Source organism: Equus asinus, chromosome 2 (genome assembly GCF_041296235.1).
Source record: "Equus asinus isolate D_3611 breed Donkey chromosome 2, EquAss-T2T_v2, whole genome shotgun sequence".
Taxonomy (NCBI): domain Eukaryota; kingdom Metazoa; phylum Chordata; class Mammalia; order Perissodactyla; family Equidae; genus Equus; species Equus asinus.
Genome location: NC_091791.1, coordinates 161,457,159 through 161,478,166, shown reverse-complemented (window position 1 = coordinate 161,478,166; position 21,008 = coordinate 161,457,159). Strand labels below are relative to the sequence as shown.

General features: G+C 38.5%; 2 protein-coding genes across 2 annotated transcripts in view; one reads left to right on the top strand and one right to left on the bottom strand.

Annotated features, from left to right (window-relative positions):
* The window catches only part of CHRM5 (cholinergic receptor muscarinic 5), a 106,594-nt gene extending 90,401 nt beyond the window's left edge, over positions 1-16,193 (bottom strand). The window contains exon 1 of the mRNA XM_044765204.2: positions 8,413-16,193. The gene's annotated coding sequence lies outside the window, so the exon portion shown is untranslated. The remainder of the gene's footprint in view (positions 1-8,412) is intronic.
* AVEN (apoptosis and caspase activation inhibitor) overlaps positions 1-21,008 on the top strand; it is a 164,419-nt gene that overhangs the window by 59,651 nt on the left and 83,760 nt on the right. The window lies entirely within an intron of this gene.

Here is a 21,008-nt window from a genome sequence, read left to right as displayed (position 1 = left end):
TTAATTTTCATTTGGTATTTTTGTTTCCAATTTTTTAAATATACTTCTCTCTCTCTCTCTCCCTCTCCCTCTCCCTCTCCCTCTCTCGCTCTCTGTCCCTTCCTCCCTCCCTCCCTTCCTCTCTCTCTCTCTGTCCCCGTCGTCCCCCCCCCCCCCCCCCCCCCCCCCCGCAACCAGTGGATTTACCATAGTCTAGTCCACAACATGTTCAGTGGGGGCTCAGGAAGTAATAACATGTAAGTGCCACTTTGTTCAGAATGGCCAGTCTGCTTTGGGTCTCTGCCTTGAGAGAGAGTTTCTTCTCTCATTGTCTACTCTGATCCTCAAGTTTTTCTGGACCAGTCATTTGTAGTTTTAAATAAGAGCAGTGTATTTTGAAATAGTCTTTCTGGCTGAAGCCTGACTGCTTTAACAGGGAGGACTGACTTACCATATTACTGGAAACTTAGAGTACAATAGAGAACCTGTGATTCTTCATTTGTAGGAATACTTAGAGTTTCAACGTGTGAAATTTCACAGACATAGTTCTGGGGATGTAAAGAGCAGGAAAATATGCAGGGACCATCCTTTCTTTCAAAGTGTCCTTGTAGGGGAGAGAACACATGAATTGTGCTCAGTGAAGCCACTGGGCTGGGGTACAACAGCCTGACCCTAAGTGTGCTGCCACAGCCTCCTAAGGAGAGAGAATGTGAATCTATAGAATTGGAAATGATTGTGATGTGCAGTATTGTATGTGCTTGTGCGTAAAGGCGAGGGGAAAGTAGGAGGAGGCGGTGAGGAGGGGAGGGCTTGTTTGAATCTGTCTCATCTTCAGCATTTGTTGAAATGTTAATCAGGTGATCTTTCTGTGGTAGCAGGATATGAGAAACAATGTCTCTTCAGGTGAGAGTATTGGCGCTCCCTCTAAGATGTTATCCTGCAGGCAGGCTTCCCTATCTCACTGTAAGGTCCAGCCTTTGTGTTCCCTTTGCAGGTAGTTATTGTTGTGGTTTGTGTGTATTTTGTTTCTAAAAATGGGAGTGGGTGGGTTTTCTGACTGTTCTTAGAGTGAGGAGATGCCCGTTTTCAACTGTCTGGGTCTTTGGTACTGACTTGAGCCAAAATTCTTTTTTTTTCCTTTATAAGATATTAACTCTGCTATAACTAGTTCGAGTCTCTGTGGCCATGAGTTTAGGTCTCTTTTTTTCCACATCAGAATTCACTGTTGGGAGTTGGTTTCTTTCCCAAGGGACCATGTAATATTGATTATTTTACTTCTCTTGAGGATGTCAGTACACCACAGGAGGCTGACGCAGCGGGGAGGGAAAAGAAACTAGCCTATGATTCTTTTGTCCAGGACATTTGTTTCAAAATTCACCAGGGCATCGGAGATAGGAAAGATACAATAAATTTTTTTTTAAATGTCTTTGTCTCTTGATGTTTACATTTATTTAAAATATTTGTAATCAAGATAGCTGTATAATTATGGCTACAAAGGTCTTCTCCTGATATTTAAAAACCTTCATATACATGCATAAATTATAACCAGTTCCTAGCATGCTTATCTCAAAGAATAAAGTTGTGTTGCCTACTGGAGTTTTTCTTCCAAGACCTATTTATGGAGGGGCCATAAAAACAATCTGATGCAAAAATGGCAAAAATTGTATTTGTTAGACCTGGATGGTAAGTCCATGGGTGCGTGTTGTCTGTTTGAAATAATTAATAATAAAATATTTAAAAATAGAATCTCAAGAATATATTTCGAAATGTTTTAAGGCATTTTAGGGGGAAAAAAGACGTTGCTCACTTGGGGGATTGGTTTCAAAATGAGAATCATTTGAGATTTTGGAATAACAGTTATGAGAATTCCTTAGTAAACAGGAAATAGTGCTGGAGATGATCAGTGAATGGAAATGAATAAATTATGACGTAACTAGTGTGTCACCGTAATTAAAACATGTTTTTTTTTGGATTTAAAATGATATTTCCTCTTGGAAAAAAAAGGTTGCTTTTTTCCATTATATCCTACTAGATATGAAATTTCGTTATATATGGTTTGTACTTTAAATCCTTGTAGTTTGAATACTTAATCTCACTCTGAAAGTCAAGTAAATTACACAGCCCACAAACCTGGAATCAATTAACGGCAACTAAAAATGTTTGGCACAATGTTATAGGTGAAAAAATACTATAAAGGGTGCTTCTTGGTATTTCCAACAATTAAATTCTGTTGATTTCTCACACTGAATTCTGACTTTTATTATGACAAATTCATTCTCACTGTTTCATTTCTGTGCCTTATTTCTTGATTGCAAATGATAAAATTTTCTCAGATTTTGCTAGTTTTAGTTACTTCTGGGCTATTCTAACCCAATTGAAAGATGTCAAGTCCTTGTTTAATCAGCTTGTGATTTACTTGAATCCTTCGTGTTGGTTGTTTGGTCATTGCTGGGTCAACAGAATAATTGAGTAGCATTCTGCATGTCTGAGCAGCACCATTTTGCAACCTGTGCCCGCTTGGGCTAGCAAAAACTATTGCTTGACACAGCTCATACCAGGAATTTTAGATTATTTGGCAGTGTCTATATGACATCAAATATGTGTGTTAAAATGGAGAAGAATACCTTTGTGGATCCTCTAGATGGCAGGACAATTACAACAAATATACCTTAGGAGCCGGTCCAAGAAATGTGGGGAGAGGAGAGCAAGGAGAGATGGGGTGAGAAGGGGACCTTCTAGCTAGCAGATCTTTGGGCTTTCTATCTAAACCCAACCAGGGCAGATCTGCTTTTATATGCTTTACATCTTGATGTTTAATCTAAGATCTTGTTTGAAAGAATGGAACGGTGCTAAAAAGTGATGGCGTATCAAAGGGCAAAAAATCTTGAGTTGTACGCACCAACATCAAATCACAGGCTTCTGTGAGGACTTAGTGAATGCGTTTGTCCACATACCCTGAGCATCTCTGAGACTGTAGCTGACTCCACCTCCGCACACTTGTAGATGAATTCTAGAGTGATGCTGGCCTACTTTAACGCTCTTCTTACTTTAATTTTGAACAGAGAGTATGGGGTGCAGCATAGGCTTTAGTCTTTGCCCCTACTTTCAAAGAGATCAGCATTATTGGCATCGATGTAACAGATAACTCTGATGATTCTGTAGCTCTCAAACTCAGGAGATTTGACTTAGGTAGTTGCATAGATTCATTCCTTACATAGAGCATAGAATAAATGTAAGATTTTTAAGTGTATCACTTCCGCACTCTCATCTTTGGGTAGAAAGCTGATTGTAGCATCATTTCAATTTCTTTTGCAAAATGCTTATGCAAATTCTCCTGTAAACACTTTTTAATAGACCAGTTGAATCCTTTTGGACTATTGATGAAGTTCACATCACAATATGATATGGCAAATGTGATTTCCGTGTGTTAAGTACAGCAAATGGGGCCGGCCTGGTGGCGCAGCGGTTAAGTGCGCACGTTCAGCTTCGGCGTCCCGGGGTTCGCCGGTTTCGATCCCGGGTGCGGACATGGCACCGCCTGGCAAGCCATGCCGTGGTAGGCGTCCCACGTATAAACTAGAGGAAGATGGGCATGGATATTAGCTCAGGGCCAGTCTTCCTCAGCCAAAAGAGGAGGATTGGCAGCAGTTAGCTCAGGGCTAATCTTCCTCAAGGAAAAAAAACCCCAGCAAAAGTGTAAGGGATAAATTTGCTATCCTATATTTGTACACCTCATAGTATCATATAATATACTTAATAGATCTAATCTCTTGTAGTCATAATTTCAGTGTGACTGCTCCAAAAATTTGCCTACATTGAGACTCTTCTATTTTGTCCTAGTTGCTCGTTCCTAGTGAGTTGAAACTGAGGTATATTTTAGGGTCACTGTTCTTCTGCCTGTTTATGGAGGTTGTACTTGAGAATATATTAGGATACATTCATGTAGCACATCTATTGATTAACTAGTCTTGTGCTTCCCTTGGAAATAGACAGATGAATGAGATGTGGTCCTCATTCTTGAGGCCCTCACCCAGGAGGATGCAGAGTTTAGTAGGCGAGGTAAGTATATGAAAAGATTTTCAGTGCAGTCTAACAAGGTGTTATAAAAGAGGTGTTATCAAAGTGCTGTGGAAGATCCTAGGCATGAAAAACTCTTCTGCAGAGGTTACCTCAAGTTACCGAGAAATTACTGCATGCAGAGGGCTGTGTCCTTGCAACACATATGAAGGAAGACATGCAGTTGATGGAGGATTAAATATTAGAGAGCGCCATCTTATGTACTAAGCCTGATAGATTTAGATTTTGCATCGACTGGCATATTTAGATTATTACACCAAGAAAATTCTGTAAACAGCTAAAGATTTTTTTTTGGCATAGCTGAACTGGAACTTATCTTTGACTTTTGCTACTCAAAGAGCACATTATTCAATGCTACATTCATATAAGGATAATCAGTAAATAGGAAGCCCACATATTCTGATGATGACGACAGTGTGACATCAAACTATGGTCTATAAAAATGGTAATATTTTCTGATTGGTCTGGATTCTTGAGTTATTTCACTAATAGCTCCAATACCATGTGAAAATGGAGGATAGCAGGATCCTCAAACAATTGTTCATAGTAACATGGTAGTAATTAACTGGGACATAGGACTGGAAAAATGCTTTAAGAATTCTCTACACAGCATTGTTTCAAGCAAACTGTGTAACTATAGATAACAAGACTTCAGCTCGGCTTGTAGTTATTCATGGAGTTATTTTTTATATGTAATCTTTATATAGGCTCTGAGTCTAGAAGGCTAAGACACAAATGACTGACATTTTGAATCAGGGCTATTGCACCTAATCAAAGGATAAACTGCACATGTGTTCAGTGTGGAAGGATTGGTGGTTCTGCTTTGTCTTTTCCAGCTAGAGCTGCATAAGAGATGTGAAGAGGAGAGATGGTCTGTGTATGTGTGTTTGTGAGAGGAGCTCTTATTTTGTCTCCTTTGCTGAGCTCTAACTCCCAAATTATTTTTCACAAATTTTTGTTGGAGACTTTCATAGAATACAGTAGTTTTGCTTATTAAAGAGATTCCTCTTCTTTTATAAATTCATGTTTTCTCAAAAGGATGTTCACCAGCTCTCTCTCCGCCCCCATGTTGCAATGCTAGTTTGTTGCCACATGCTAATTAATCTAAGTCATGGGATCACTTTATAATCTCTAGGAGTCTCTTTCTCATTCAGAGAAGTTCTTTCCCATTTTGAATGTATTGATAATTTTCTCAGTTTCCTGAGTAGCATGAGTGTTTCCGTTGAACCAAGGGGAAATTTTGCACCTCTTCCTCGCTTCTCTAGGTTCCTCCTCCATTGTTATCTCCTTGCTTGTTGGTATTTTCCTCACTCCCGTTTTATCATCATCTGTGAATTTTATTAACGTGACGTTTACTCCCTCTTTTAAATTATTAATGAAGTAAACTGTGAAATGGTGCTTTTATTTTTAATAGTTGACGCTGAAAAGTGACAAATGCAATGAAAGCATCTTTCTCTAATTCAGCTCCTGTCACGCATCTCTTTAGTGTCCCTGTGATATGACTTGAAATGATAGTGCTCACATCGTTTGCAGCTAGTTCACACTGAAAGGATATAATCATCCTTTGGTATCACAGCCACTTTCCCAGCTACCGATTGTGATGTCACAAACCAGAGATTATTCTCTCTCAGCAGGAAAAAACTGGAGAGGAGATGAATCTCCATGATGAACCGTCATCCTTATTTAAATTTGATCACTTCATGAAAAAATATTAACCATAATAAGGACAAATATACTGACTAGTTGAAATACCCTGTTGAATTAAGCTTGAAAAACTTCTCCATTATTCTGGAATGAAAGAAATTCTTTCAAAAATTCTAAGGAAAATTTTGAAAGTTATGATAATGCAAATCTCAGTAAATACTTGTTTACTGAATTAAAAATGTTATGTAGTGCCTGTCCCTTTAAGTTAAATGTTAGCACAAAAATGAATTTTAAGTCATCAAAGATCACATACCAATCTAAAAAGAGAAGTCAACAGAGACGCTATATGGAGGTACTTTATTTTGACCTTTATACCTACTTTTATTTTGTCATGGTGTAAATTAAAAATTTATAGCTTTTGCATGACTTAAAATGAGCAAAGTTTAAGGATATAGTAATATCATTGTAAGGATATGGTAGCCAAAATATTTGCTCTATTTCTGTGAAAGAATCCAATAATACACAATCATATTACTTTTATAATAGAATACTTTTATATAATGTGCACATAAAATACATTCTAAATTACAGAAACAATTAGGCAGTCACTAAGTACTTCCCAAGAATGTTAGAAATCTCTGTTAAATCTATCAGCACAAGGGAAAAACTCCCATAAATCTTCAGGTACTAGTATAATATTCCTTATCCATTTGTACCCATGAGATGCTAAAGTTGAAGCAATTTTCAACATTTATAAGTGATGTGTTAAAAATTAGCTAGTGTTTTTTACTCTTCACTAAAATGAAGAGGAAAATGTAGATTATTCCAAATGCTATAGAGTTGTTTCTTTTTTTGAAAGCTGTTATTTGAACCTCAGTAACCATTATTCATAATGGCTTATTATAGAGAAAAACCTTGATTTATATAGGAAAGCAGATGAAGATTCATTGGGACTGATGCTGACCAGAGCTAAAGGGGAGGAGGGTAGTGACCATTTGCCCATCTCTTGTCACAGAAGCAGAGTCCCCAGCCTGGTGTGGGGCGTAAGTCTCTGTGTACATTACGAGTCAATAAAATCCAGAAGACTTCAGGAATATAACTTTATACCCTTTCAGTTCCATTTATTGGAAGCAAATTGTTTGAGCAGAATATTGTTAATCTCACCTTGGCCCAAGTTAATTAAAAATCTAATTATGAGTTGAAATATTGATTAATTTTTTTCACTTACAAAATTATACATATTTTTAAAGCATATCAGTTTACAAAATGTAATAAGGAGGAAAAAGATGAAAAGAATCCTTAAGGGTTCAGGTAAGTCTCAGTGTAGGTAAAAAACAATGCTTTACTTTTAGTTAGGGCTAGTATACAAAGTAAGAATTCTGAAATTTCCGAATAAACATTTTTTTCTGCAACAAATTAGTACATTACACTATCACTGCTTGTATTTAAGTTGCTGCTTTCCTTTGGTACTGGAGAATGGGGGTGCATTTCTGTAATGAATTCAGATGCAAAAGATTTACAATATTTAAGGCTATTCAAGACAAGAATGATGGGATCATGTAATTCACTCTATTAATTAAAATTTGAAAAAAGGAAAGAATTCAGTAAAATGGAGGGCAAGAATGTCAGATTTGACTGTTTTTTAGACAAGCACTGAATAATTACCTTTGAGAAGTTTCCTTGTATTATCAGAAGATCTCTATAGTTAGGTGTGATTTTATTGTTTCCTTTATCTCCTGTCTTTTAAGATAATAGAAATATAATATTTGTTGTAGAGCTTGTTTATGAAAATGTTAAGCTTTGAACTTTTCCTATTGAAGTTATATGAAAACTAATATGGTTGAATTTTTGCTAAAAATCTGTGTAGGGAATTAAAATTCTGATAAATCCTTTCTGATTTTTTTTTTTTTCTTCTTACACAACATAGTCTCTCTGGAAGTCTCAATAGGGAGTGATTTGTAGGGAATTTCTAAGAGGCACTGTACCCTTTAAAATTCTTTGATGGCATTTTGCAGCCTGGACCATTGATCTGAGTTAAAGCTTTTGAGGCATTAGGATAACAGACATCTTTTTGTTCTGTTGTTAAATCAGAAAAATGTCGTCGTTTAGTCTGTTATGAAAGTATGCCCAGTTCCTTTAGGGTAAGTTAACCCTGTTCTTCTGCAGTGTTGTTATATCTAGTTTACTTTACTAGAGATTGTTTTTCTTTAGTGTGAATGAGACTGACATCACAGCTTTTTTTTTTTTGTAATGATAAAAATCAGTCATTGAGCTTTGTTCTTTTGCATTAATAGAAATATTAAAAGCACATTAATTTTCCTTTGTTTTACTAAGTGCCCTGGAAAACAAATTTCATTTGAGTCTCTTTAGTAAATAGCATCTGTGAGTGGCTTGTATGCCCCATTCAGGGCTTTTTTCATGCATTTTTCAAGCTATTAAATAAAAGCAAAATTGAGATTTTTAAAATGAACACAAAGATGGGACAAATCCTGTGAAAAATGAGTGAGATTTTTTGGGTGGTTTATTATCTAGTTATGAGTGATTAGTTTATGCAGCATAAGTAAAAACAAGTATTTCCCTCAGAAGTCTTAAATCTGCATAAAGCTTACGGGAGGATTGCATGACGTTCGAATCTCCTGGCTCATTCACAGCATCAGCAGGTTTAGTTTTAGTAGTCAAGATATACATTAATGTTAGAAAATTAAATCTTACCTGGCAGTGTTTTGTTGGAAGCTCAGTAATTTGAACTCTGGCTGGAAATAGTCAGCTTCGATACCTGGAATGCTTTCTCTACTTTCCTTTCGTGTTTTGTTTCTTGCAGCGTCTCTATATCTGTATTCCTGGTAATCCTGTAGCGTTAGTTAGGACAGCACGCAGTAGATGATTCCATTTGGATAGGATTATAGGAATAGAAGGGTGAATTTTGCCTTTCTCTGATAACAGCAGTTGATTTGACCACAGACAACTTGAGTGTTCAGAACTTATTAAAAATTCATTGAATGTTTCAGCGATGAGAAATCCTGGTTCTTTGTATAGACGTTTTACCTTCTGGAAAAGTTCTGCTGTCCATATTTCAGAATTGCACACACTCCCGAATCAAGTTGCTTTAAAAAAATAATCTGGGCTGGAAGCGTGGATGTTCTCTTGCTTTCCTTGTTTTTTCATTTACCAACTTTTCAGTCCATTAGCTTCCTCTCTGGGATTTCTTCTGTCCTCCTTGTGCTTCTGTAACACATAGTTCTGTTTTGTGGATAGTGAGGGAAAAAATCCAAAAGGAGGTACGGCTTTATCATATTTCCGGACAGTGAGCATACTTGGCATGAATGAAGAGCTGATATGAGCTATTCAAACCAGACAGCAAACTGATGGGATGACGCTTTCATACATAATGAACCCATTAATCACTTCTCCTGATGGACAGCAGCGTGCCCTGAAAGGAAACGAAGGCAGGAGCAGATGCTCACATTCGGTTTGATAGGTGCTCCCTGTTTGAGCAGCTTGTCACTGAGAAGTGGATCCAGGAAAAGCTGCAGCTTTGGAATGTGATCAGGTAGAATGGGCAAGAGTGTTTTGACAGACAGTTAAGTGACGTATTTGGGGAGGAAAAAGAGAGCTGAGCACAGAAGAGGCTGGAATAAGGTTCCAAAATGCTTTTGAAAATGTTCATGTTTCCCTGTTAGTCCTTGGCTAGAAGAAAGTACTCTATATTTTACCTGTGCATCATTTGCAGAAATTATGCGGGGCTGTTTTCTAAAGATACAGTTTTCTCTGAAGAAGGACAATAATTTTTAAAAAGTCTTTGAGATAGAAAAGCCTATTGTGAGTTTTAAAACTTTGTAGTGGGGAAAAGGCAGCCCTTTGTGAAAGGCACACCTGTTTTTAGCCATCTTCTGGGCACATGCATTTTGTTGCTTTGCAATAAGGCATTATGAGTCATAACTTGATGTAAAATTTTAGCAGGGTCTTCATTTAAAAATTTTCTTAAATTAGCTGGAAGGAATTCTGAGTAGCTATGTAAAAGAATACATCTGAAAATGTCAATTTCATAATTTTTGTACTTCATTTCTTAAATATCGCAAGATTTTTTTTCTACCTATCCATAGAATCCCTTTGGGGTGTTTCTGGACAATAGAACACTCTTTTAAATGTTCTAGAAAATTATTATGAAAAATTTCAAACTTATACAAAACTATGAAACAATGATGTATAAGAACTTCCATAAACCCATTATCCAGATCCAATAATTACCAAGATTTTTGCTACATTAGCTTCATTTAGCTTTTTTTTTCACTTAACTGAGATATTTTAAAGCAGATCTCATTTCACCCCTGCATACTTTAGTATGTATATTTTTAAAGTATGGACACTTTCTCTCATGACCACTGTGCCATTATCACACCTAAGAATATAATTAACAGTATAATTATAATTAACAGTAATTAACAATGGAGTTAATTATTAATAATTTTTTGGGATCATATGATATCTAGTCTATTTCAAATTTCTCATGTCTCAGAAACTCTTTACATAGGTGTTTTGAATTAGAATCTAGACAAAATCCATACATTATATTTAGTTGTTAGGCATTAGAACTTTAAATACTTAGATAATCATATATGAGAAAGAAAGAAAATTTAGTTTAGTCTTCTACACACATGTATAATATGGATATCTATATAAGAGAACATATCTCTAGAATATTTTCTTGAACTTTTTCCACTTAATGTTATGCATGATACTGAAAAGGAATGTAATTTTATTTGGTAATGATTGGCTGTTGGTTAGGTTCATTGCTTTCTGTAAGTTTTTCTTGACTTGTTCTAAGGATGTAGTTCGAGATTCTGCCCCATGGTTTTGAGGCTACCTTTTGGGCAGGGCAAATTCAATCAGACATGTTCCAAGGTCAGTTCTACTTTGCTGAAAAAGACCATCTTGCTTGTTTACCTTATCAAACACAGTGGAGCATTGCTATAATAAATACTCCAAGTTTTAAGCCAGTGATTATTAAGCTACTTTTCAACATTTGAATGTGGCTTAGAGTTCTGTGAAGATCTGAAAAGACAGAAGTAAAAATCAAATGAGGCCACTGTGTTCATGAGGACCAACGACTGTTATGTTATATAATTATATATAATTATATAATATCTATAATATATAATTACAAAAGTTATTATATAACTTTTTGATTAATATCAGGGTTTTTTTTTCCTGTGAATTTTTATTTTCCTATAAGGTTTAAATTCCTAGCTCCTTTCTAAAAAAACAGAGCATGTGATTGTCTACTTAACTTTTCCAGGAATGCAATAACGTGAGGTCCTGAAATAACTTGTGTTGCACTCTCCCCTGAGAAGTTCATTCTCAATCAGATTCTGTTTCTCTCTCTCTCTCCCCCCTGCCCTCATCTTCTAAGTTGGCTAGATTAGTGAGAATGGGGAAAGTGAAATATGGGGAGCCATTAAAAGGGCATAGATAGAATTATACCTAGGCTCAAAGTTGCTACTGAGGACCCTGCTCCCATTTTTATAGAGGGTTATATAATTCTGCTCTCCCAAGGTGTTCATAGATGGTACACCCTTGGCCATGTCTCCTGTCATTTGTCATGTTATGGCATGATTGTTTGGTAGCTTTTTGTACCACTTTTTTATGTTCTCAAATTATGTCTTGTCCCTTAAATCTTGCCAAATAAGGAGTATGTGTGCTTATTACCTACACATGAGCTTTATTTCCTATGACCATCATATGCACATAAACTGGATGGAAAAAGGTAAGCTAAATGCTTCTTTTTTCCTCCCTAAGTTGTCCCTGTAATTTTTCTCCCCAGTCATTTATAATGCAATGTCAGCATTAGGTGGGCACTTTGCAAATGGACAGGTTCATTGTATGGTTGGTAACAGAGTGGTTACATAGAAAAGGAAAGTAATAGATTGTGAGTGTATTTGGGACGCAATTCCTGACTCTGTTTCAGATCATCATCTCCCAGTGCACCAGCTGTGAACTGAAGGAGCAGAAAACATTGACTCAAGCAGTGACCTGTAGAGTTGCAAACCAAAGAGGCGCATCTCAGTCATTGTGAGAGTCACTCTCCTCCAAGACCTTGTGTTTGGTATCCCTGATGTTGATAATGGTTTTAGAAAGCCGCATTTATTTTTACTTTCCATAGGATGGATTTTCTGCTTTGAAGCAAGGTGTTGGCTCTGTGAATAATACTGTTCAGAGATCTAACTGGTCGAATAGCTAGTTAGGTAAATGGCTTGTTTTTCCCCATTGCCTCCTCTCACCCCTGATACAGGAGAAGAGGGAAAGTCTCAGGACATTGGATTTTATGTTCTCTTTGATGCATATAATAAAGCACAGTTTTCTTTCGTTCGGATGTCTCAACTCCCATCTCCCATTTTGCAACCCCTTTTATTCTCATATTCAATCTAAACTCTCCCATTTCCACTATAAAGTTGACCAGCCAACTTCAGAAGTTTCATAGGCTTCGTAGGTTTTTAAGAGTTTTATGTATAATAAGATAAACAAGCTTTTTCCCCACGAAGTTCTTTCTTACAGGAATGTTTGGTCCATACCTAGGAGCATGCTCACAGCTGTTTTTGAGTCTTTGCAAAATTATAACTGTTTTTATAAAGAAAAACTAGTCCCCTATTTATGTTCTTCAGTTCTTAGATGAGTAGGATTTGTGGTTAAGGATTTCTTCTGTGGCAACTACTTATTTTTAGGGAATTTTAAATATTCATAATCTCAATTGAGTATGACTATTTTTCAGTTAATAAACCAAGAAAAAAGTTGCATTTTAAGAGAGTATCATAGAATCATGCAAGCTCTTTCTAAAATATATATGCTTTTTTGTTGCTCTTGTTAAAGACATCAAATCTTTGTTGGTGGGGCCAGCCCCGTGGCTGAGTGGTTAAGTTCGCACGCTCAGCTTCGGCAGCCCAGGGTTTCGCTAGTTTGGATCCTGGGCGCAGACATGGCACCGCTCGTCAGGCCACGATGAGGTGGCATCCCACATTGCACAACCAGAGGCACTCAGAACTAGAGCATACAACTATGTTCTGGGGGACTTTGGGGAGAAGAATTAAAAAAAAAAAAAAAAGACGACTGGCAGCAGTTGTTAGCTCAGGTGCCAATCTTTAAAAAAAAACTTTGTTGGCATACTAGGGTCACTCTAGATGATTTTAGCCCATTAATTGTAATAACTAACAAATATGTATTATTCCTTACTAGGTATATGACTCTACGCTAGGTCCTTTGAAGGTATAGCATCTACTTTTCACAGCTTTGAGGCAAAGAGTATTATTCCTATTTTATAAAGGAGGAAACTGAGATATGGAGCATTGAGTAACTTGCTCAAGTTGACCCAGCTAGTAAGATGAACTGTGTTCTGAACAAGGTAAGGTGTGTCCAGAGCCCAGAATTCAGTAAGATTCTCTACTGAGAAAAAAGACCATGGAGACTTTTCCTTTAAGTGCGAGACTCCCAGTATAATTTTGAAAGCGTGGTGCCTCACTGGCATAACCAGCATTCTTCCAAAGTGAGAGCTGCAGTTTCTCTGAGATCCCAGATGAGTTGGCAGGTGACCCTAAGAGTTGACTATCTTTGTGTAAAAGAGAGTGAACTTGAGACAGAAGGGATTTTTCCTTCCTGTCTTCCATGCTTAGAATTTATAAAGGGGTGATTTTTCCCCCCAAAATTGTTCATTCTGTTCTTTTATAGCCTCTCAAATAGAAATATTTTTAGAATACTTTATATTTAATCAAAAAAATTTAAATCTAAGTGTAGTGCTATGAGGGGATATGAACTAGACTTGTACTTTATAATAAAATCGATGATCAGGAAACAGTTGCTTTCTTCATCTGTATCACGTTCAGAAAACCTGATTGCAGTTTTAGCTTCTTATGTTTCATTTTTCAACTTCTCCAGCGCGTTACTCCGCCATTGCTCTCACTGGTTTCACGCTTCTCAGACCTTGAGCTTGTCCTGGTGTTCCGCCCTTTCCGGTCTGTCCTCCTTCAGGTTTGACTCCTCCTGGTGAGCTGCAGACAACCACTAGGGGTCTCCAGACCACACTTTAGAAAGCTCCGATCTTATAGACGCACAGTGAGTGCAATAAGGAATCCCAGGGAGATTGGTTACTAATATTTCTCATTAAATATTTATTAAGTGCTTCTTATGTTCTAGATCCTAGACCATGCTATTTCGTGAGGGTAGATTAAAAAATGGTAAGGTCTCTGCCCCTAGAAACCCTGCAGTCTAGTGGCAACAGTGAAGTGTGAACACACGGTCACTAAACTGCATGTTTGGCTTGGCCACATAACATAGTTTTAGATCCCAGTTACCAGGGTCCGTCAGGTATCCAGGTTTGTCACAGCTCCACTAATACTCCAGAACTTTTCTGTAGCTCTTCGTCTATAGCGAGATCACTTCTGCTTTCTTGATGAGCCGTGATACTGCATCTTCATCAGTCTGGCAAGAAGCCATTCTCTGGGGCAAATAGGATTATTTGGCTAGGCTCTGGTTTTTGTTTTCTGATGCCCTTCTCAGTGGCTGTAGGCATCTAATCTTTAGGGAACCACTTCATACCAGAATCAGCCTCTCCCAACCCCAGGGAACAAGGAAAGCCGCACAATTTGGGACCTTGTGTTTCTACTTTGCTTTACACTAGAGAAGGTTTTTAGAAAGGGTCTGTGTCTTATTTGCATCTCTTGCATTTTAGGGGTGTTTAAATAGAGAAGTGTCCCATATAACATGTTTATAGTCTTATTCTGTGTGATCCGTGGAAAGCTCCTAACACAGTGCCTAGCATGTAGAGGACAAGTGCTCAATAAATGTCAGCAGTTCTCATTATTATTATGGAACTTAATTTTAGTGTTGGAAGGGACTTCAGAGGTAATTTAGTTCAACCACTCATTTTACATGATAAGTTTCAGTGTTCTTTTTCTTGTAGGCTGTGTAACTGTTTGGAGTTAATCATCCTTAGTGCTATCTGTTCCATATTGGGAAGGTCAAAATTTCGATTCAGTCATTATCAGCTTAATGATTACACTATTTCATAGAGATTTTTATGTGGGATAAATATTTTGAACTAAATGTCAATTGTGGGTCTTTTTTTCTTTTTGAGAAAGATTAGCCCTGAGCTAACATCCGCCACCAATCCTCCTCTTTTTGTTTAGGAAGACTGGCCCTGAGCTAACATCCTTGCCCATCTTCCTCTACTTTATATGTGGGACACCTGCCACAGCATGGCTCGACAAGCAGTGCTTGGGTCCACACCCGGGATCCGAGCTGAGGAACCCTGGGCTGCCGAAGCAGAACGTGCAAACTTAACCACTGTGCCACCAGGCTGGCCCCAGGCAATTGTGTTTTTAAAGAAGTTAAGGGTGAAATCGGTAAAGCATTAAACAAAACATTTCAACATAATCAGTGATGATATAGAAAGCCTGACACTTTGTTAGTCTTTAACTGTAACAAAAGTTCCAGAGGGAGTTCTGAAAATTATAGATTAGTGACTTTCTGGATGGTGGATCTATTTTTAAAAGTGTAGAATACATGAATACTTAGGTGAACAATTAATGAAGAAAAGGCAGCTTGGTTTTTGAAATAACTATATGAATGAATAGAAACTAGTGGGTTATATTTTAGATTTGAAAAAATATTTTGACAAAGTTTATACCTTAAAGTCTATTTTAAAAACCTTGATAAATAACTAAATATATAAATAACCTTGGGGACTTTTCCATGAATAGCCAGTTGTCTGAGCCAGCAAGAGAACAATGGGAATACACATCAGTTCTTGGAATGGAGGAACTTTGGGGATCCTCCAGGAGTTGAGACAGTTTTCATTGAACATTTTTGTAAATTATTTGAAAGACAGAGGTATGAGAAAAGCCCCAAGATTGGGTAGTAATATATAAAGCCACTGGGGTAAATTCTAGGGTAGAGCTCCGTGAGTGAGAAATGGTAGATGCATTTTAGTGTGGGCATGAATAAGTGAAAATAATCTTAATCATAACTATGTGATGATATGCAGTAAGATAAGGGGGAAGTTAAAGGTTTTAAGCAGGGGCATGCCATGATTTGCTGTGTTTTTAAAAGATCTCTCTGAGTCCTGTGGCTTGGTAAGATATTGTCAGACCAGTAAGGAGATTATTGTAATGATCTAGGCAAAACATGATGATTCCCATCTTAGTCAGCTCCGGCTGCTGTAACAAAATACCACAGACTGGTCGGCTTAATCAACAGGCATTTGTTTCTCACAGATCTGGAGGCTGGGAAGCCCGAGATCAGGATGCCAGCATGGCTGGGTTCTGATGAGAGCACCCTTCCCGCCTTGCAGACAGCTGCCTTCTTGCTGTGTCCTTATGTAGCGGAGAGACGAAGCTCTGGCATCTCCTCCTCTTCTTTTTTTTTTTTCTGAGGAATAGTAGCCCTGAGCTAACTACTGCCAATTCTCCTCTTTTTGCTGAGGAAGACTGGCCCTGAGCCAACATCCATGCCCATCTTCCTCTACTTTATATGTGGGACGCCTACCACAGCATGGTGTGCCAAGGAGTACCATGTCCGCACCCGGGATCTGAACTGGCGAACCCTGGGGGCCACCGAGAAGTGGAATGTGCGCACTTAACCACTGCGCCACTGGGCCGGCCCCATGCCCCCTTCTTATAGGGCACTGATCCCATCATGGATGCTCTACTCTCCTGACCTCATCTGAACCTAATTACCTCCCAAAGGCCCTGCCTCCTAATATCATCACATTGAGGGTTAGGGGTTCAACATGTGAATTTTGGGGCCACACAAACATTCAGTCCCTAACCGTCCCTTAGATTAAGGGAATAACAATGGAAAGGAAAGAAGTGGACAGATTAAAGGAATATTTTGGAGGTATAACAGATAGAACTTGCTGATGAATTGGGTATCTGGGAATGATGGAGAGTGAAGTGTTGAGAATGACTTTCAAAGTTGGCTTGAGTAACTGGATGGAGATGCCATTGACTGAAACTGAGGAAGCTGAATGAGGAGCAGCTTTGGGAAGGGAACGGTCAAGAGAGAATATTGAACAAGAGGGGCTGTGGATCGGCCATTCTTACCTTCTCAAATGCTTGAGGCGTGTGAAAGAGTACAGTCTTTGTATGTGAGAATCAGTATACTCTTATATGTTATATTTGTCAAGAGGTCTTTTTCTGTTTTAAATGATGGTTTTTAACCTCGCTTTGTTTTTTCTTGTCTCTGCTATTTAGCTGCAGAGCATACTCATCATAATTGCTCTCCTTGCGGGTATTCCAGGGAGATAGGAAATGAATTAGTAAATCAATTTCCCTGTATGGAGTGTGGTTTGAAAAAGTCACACTGGGAATAAATATGGTGTACTCCTCTACCCCTCCCCTGAACTGGTCGAGAATAATTTCTTTAAAATCTTCCATGAACAGTTTTTTTGTGTGTGTGTGAGGAAGACTGGCCCTGAGCTAACATCCGCTGCCAGTCCTCCCCTTTTTTTTGCTTGAGGAATATTGTCCTGAGCTAACATCTGGGCCAGTCTTCCTCTATTTTGTGTGTTGGATGCCTCCACAGCATGGCTTGATGAGCAGTGTGTAGGTCTGCACCCAGGATCTGAACCTGTGAACTCCAGGCCACCGAAGCAGAGTGTGTGAACTTAACCGCTATGCCACGGGGCCAGCCCCCCATGTACAGTCTTTGACATGTCCAAATTTCTTTGATGTTTTAAAAAAATTTGTTGGTTGTAATGGTTCCTAAGCAGGAAGGGTTCTCCTCAGATGGTCCAGACCCCTTATTTTCTAGATGAGAATGCTGGTCACCTGAGAGGTTGGCATTTACCTAATGATGCAGATCTTGCAACTGGTTAAAAGTAGACAGGTTAGAAGAGTAGAACCCCAAGAATTGGAATCCCAGCCTACAGTTCTTTCCACGAGTCATACCAGTTACTTCTCAATTTCTCTCATAAGAGAAATTCCTATGAATAATAACAGAAACGAAATATGTTTTACAAGAAATATGTTTGATAAGGTAAAAATGCTTATATTGTTCCTGTAGAGATTTCATGTTTATAATTTGGTAGGATTGATACCTTAGTCTTCAGGTGAACAGTTTAGCACCCAAAACATCTGCATCGTTCTAGGCGCTGGTGGATAAAGGTGACTAAGGATAAACTCTGTTCCCAAGAAGACGACATGGAGTGAGGGAGACGAGCATATAAACGAACAGTGTTGTCCTTAGTGTGATAGTTACTAAAGTCGTTCTAGAAGAGGAGATAACATGGGGCTCGCCCGCAGGAGGAAATGGCTGGTTTCTCCTGGAGAGATCAGGGAGGTTTTCTACAGGAGGTATGTCAGGCTGAGTCTGGGGTAGACATTGGCTAGGTGCTCTTTGAGCTCATCCGGAAGAGTCATTGTGAGAAGCCCATTTTATTTTTCTTGTTTATCCCACAACATTAATGAGAGGCTTGGTGTGTGCTAAGTGAAGAGTGTAGTTTGAGATTATATGTAAAACATTTGCAGTATTTCTAACGGGAGTGGCAACAAAATCTTTGAGGCATACACAGACTCTCTTCCTCTTTTTAACCGAAGTATTCCAGTTGCCATAACAACCTGGTTATGGTGGTGCATTTACTACTAGGGTTGAGTTTGTGTCAGCAGTTCCATTATAGGCTGCAATTTTCAGGATTTTAAAATTCAGCGTCATATTCACTGATGTGACATATGAAATTCCATCTATCTATTGATTTCATTTTCCCCTGTAGCCGAATATCCAAAAGTCATTCTCTCCCCTCGTGTTGAAAAAGTCCATATATTCAGTGTCTGGAATTCTGCTTTTTTTGTGAATATTTTATTGTTGAACGAAGCCTCCATATCTGATCAATTCTCTTATTTTATAATGAGGAAATTGAGGCTCTGAAGGGTTAAATGACTTGCCTGAGGACAGATATTTCCACAGGAATTTAGTAGTTAACACATCACAGCACTGAGGTGGTGAGAGTTCAGTATCATCTTGTTCTTAGCGATCTCTTTGAGCTTTGGTTAAATCTCACAATGACATGCCTTTAACTTATTTAAATATGTCTCTCTTTGTACATTTGATGTGTGTTCTTTCTCGTGTAGTAGCATTCTTTTGTCACACGCTGCATTGTAGAAATTTGTTTATATGTCTGTCCAATCTCCACTAAACCGAGCTTCTCCACCCGGTCGGATAGCATGCTTTACTCCTGATTTCTCCAGTATTTGCTGGGAAAGAACAGCTCAGCCTCTTCTTGCTCTGATTCCAGTTTACGTGGCTGCTGATCTTCTTTATTGCCTCCTCCTAATGCTTGGACTTAATGGTCTGTTACTGGTTTATTCTAGTTTGACACTTAGCACTCTACCTTTTCATGAGAGGAGGAGCTCCAGGAAAGAGGAAGTGGTGAGGGGGAAGAGGGTGTTCCAGGCAGAGGGAGAAGCACGTGGAGAAGTCTGGAAACTCGAGAGCCTGGCGCTTTGAGGGCTGTTGCTTCCACTACAGTAAAGGGAGTGGTGAGAAACAGGTTAAAGAGATATTAAGGGGCCTGAAGGTCGCCTTGTATTAGACTTCCTGCTAAGGAATGTAAACTTTATTTAGTAGTAATAGGGACTATCGAAAGGTCATAAGCAGGGAATGATCTGAGGAGATTACCTGGAACTGCTAACTTGGAGACTGAATTGTGCATGGAAAAAAAAGTGAGGCATGCACAGACGAACATTCTCCCAAGTAGGAAAATGTGAGCACAGAGAAGGGAGCAGTTAATTCTGCCTCCAGTATGATGATAGGGAATGTGTATGAAAGAGGCGATATTTCAGTGGGTAATTTTAACAGGTAGCTGGGATCACACTAGGCAGGGAAGTGGGGGAGATGGCATTTTAGAGATGACAAGCAGCTTGAATGAAGTATTGGAGGCAAGAACATGCTCGGCACGTTAGGAAAGTCTTGACTGTGCCGATGTTGGTGCAGTGTAAGGTCTGAGGGAGCCAGTAGCTTGAGATGAGACTGGATATATTGGGCTGTGACCAGGTCACCCAAGGTTTTTGGTGCCTGACTGAGGAAAATAGCCTTTATGCTCTAGATAGATAGAAGGGAGCCATGGTCTTAAAAAAAGCAGCAAGGAGATGTTGAGCTGATGTAGAGAAATAGCTCTGGCAATTTAGAGACTGATTTGGAGAAGGGCAGAAGGATGCTTTTTTATAGACAAGGTAAAGAATGAAGGTATCCATTGAACTGGGGTGCTGGGGTTAGGAAGATTAGGCGTGGAGGGTAAGAACTGAAGAGGAGAGACATTTGAGAGGTAAATTTACCAGAAGTGGTGATTGACTGGGTGGAGCAAAGGAGGGGAAGGAGTGGAAGAGGGAGTTTTCTCATTCAAGCTTCTAGGTGGATGACTTTGCCATCTATCAAGGTAAGGAAAACAAGAGGAGGAGACAGATTTGGGTTAAAGATAATATTTAAAGAATTATATCCAAATTTTAAAAAATTGAGGTATAATTTACATAGAAAATGCTCAGATCCTAAGCGAACATTTTGATGAGCTTTGACAATTGTATACACCTGTGAAATCACCGCCACAAACAAAATATAGAAGAGTGGTTCTCACCTTTTTGCATGCATCAGAAACACCTGGATGGCTTGTTAAACCACGGATTGCTGCTCCACCCCCGGGGGTGTCAGATTGAGTAGGTCTGGGGCAGGGACTTGAGAATTGACATTTCTAACAATTCCCAGGTGCTGCTGGTCCAGGGACAGCACTTTGAAAATCTCTGCTATGAACGTCACTGTCACTTCAGAAAGACTTTTCTCCTCTTTGCTCGCTTCCCAGGGAACTGTGGTTTGCTTTCTATTACCATGATTAGTTTGCCTGTTCTTGGATGGCATACAAATGGAATTATACAATATGTGTATTCTTTTATGTCTGGCTTTTTTCACACAATATAGTGATTTTAAGATTCACTCGACGTTGTTGCATGCAGTTTATTCCTGTTTATTGCTGACTAGTAGTCCATCATATGGATATAGCACAATTTGTTTATCAGTTCTTCTGTTCAGATATTTGTTTTGGTTCCAATTTTGGTCTACTATGAATAAAACTTCTATGAACATTTATTTATGTATAAATCTTTTTGTGGCCATAAGTGTTTGTTCCTAGGAGTAGAAATGCTGGGTCATAGGGTAGATTACTGCTTAATTTTCCAAGAAACTATTGAATCATTTCCCATAGTGGTTGTAACTTAACTAGTTGAATTGTGATTAAATTTTCATTGACTTTAATGAGGTTGCTAGATATCGACTAGACT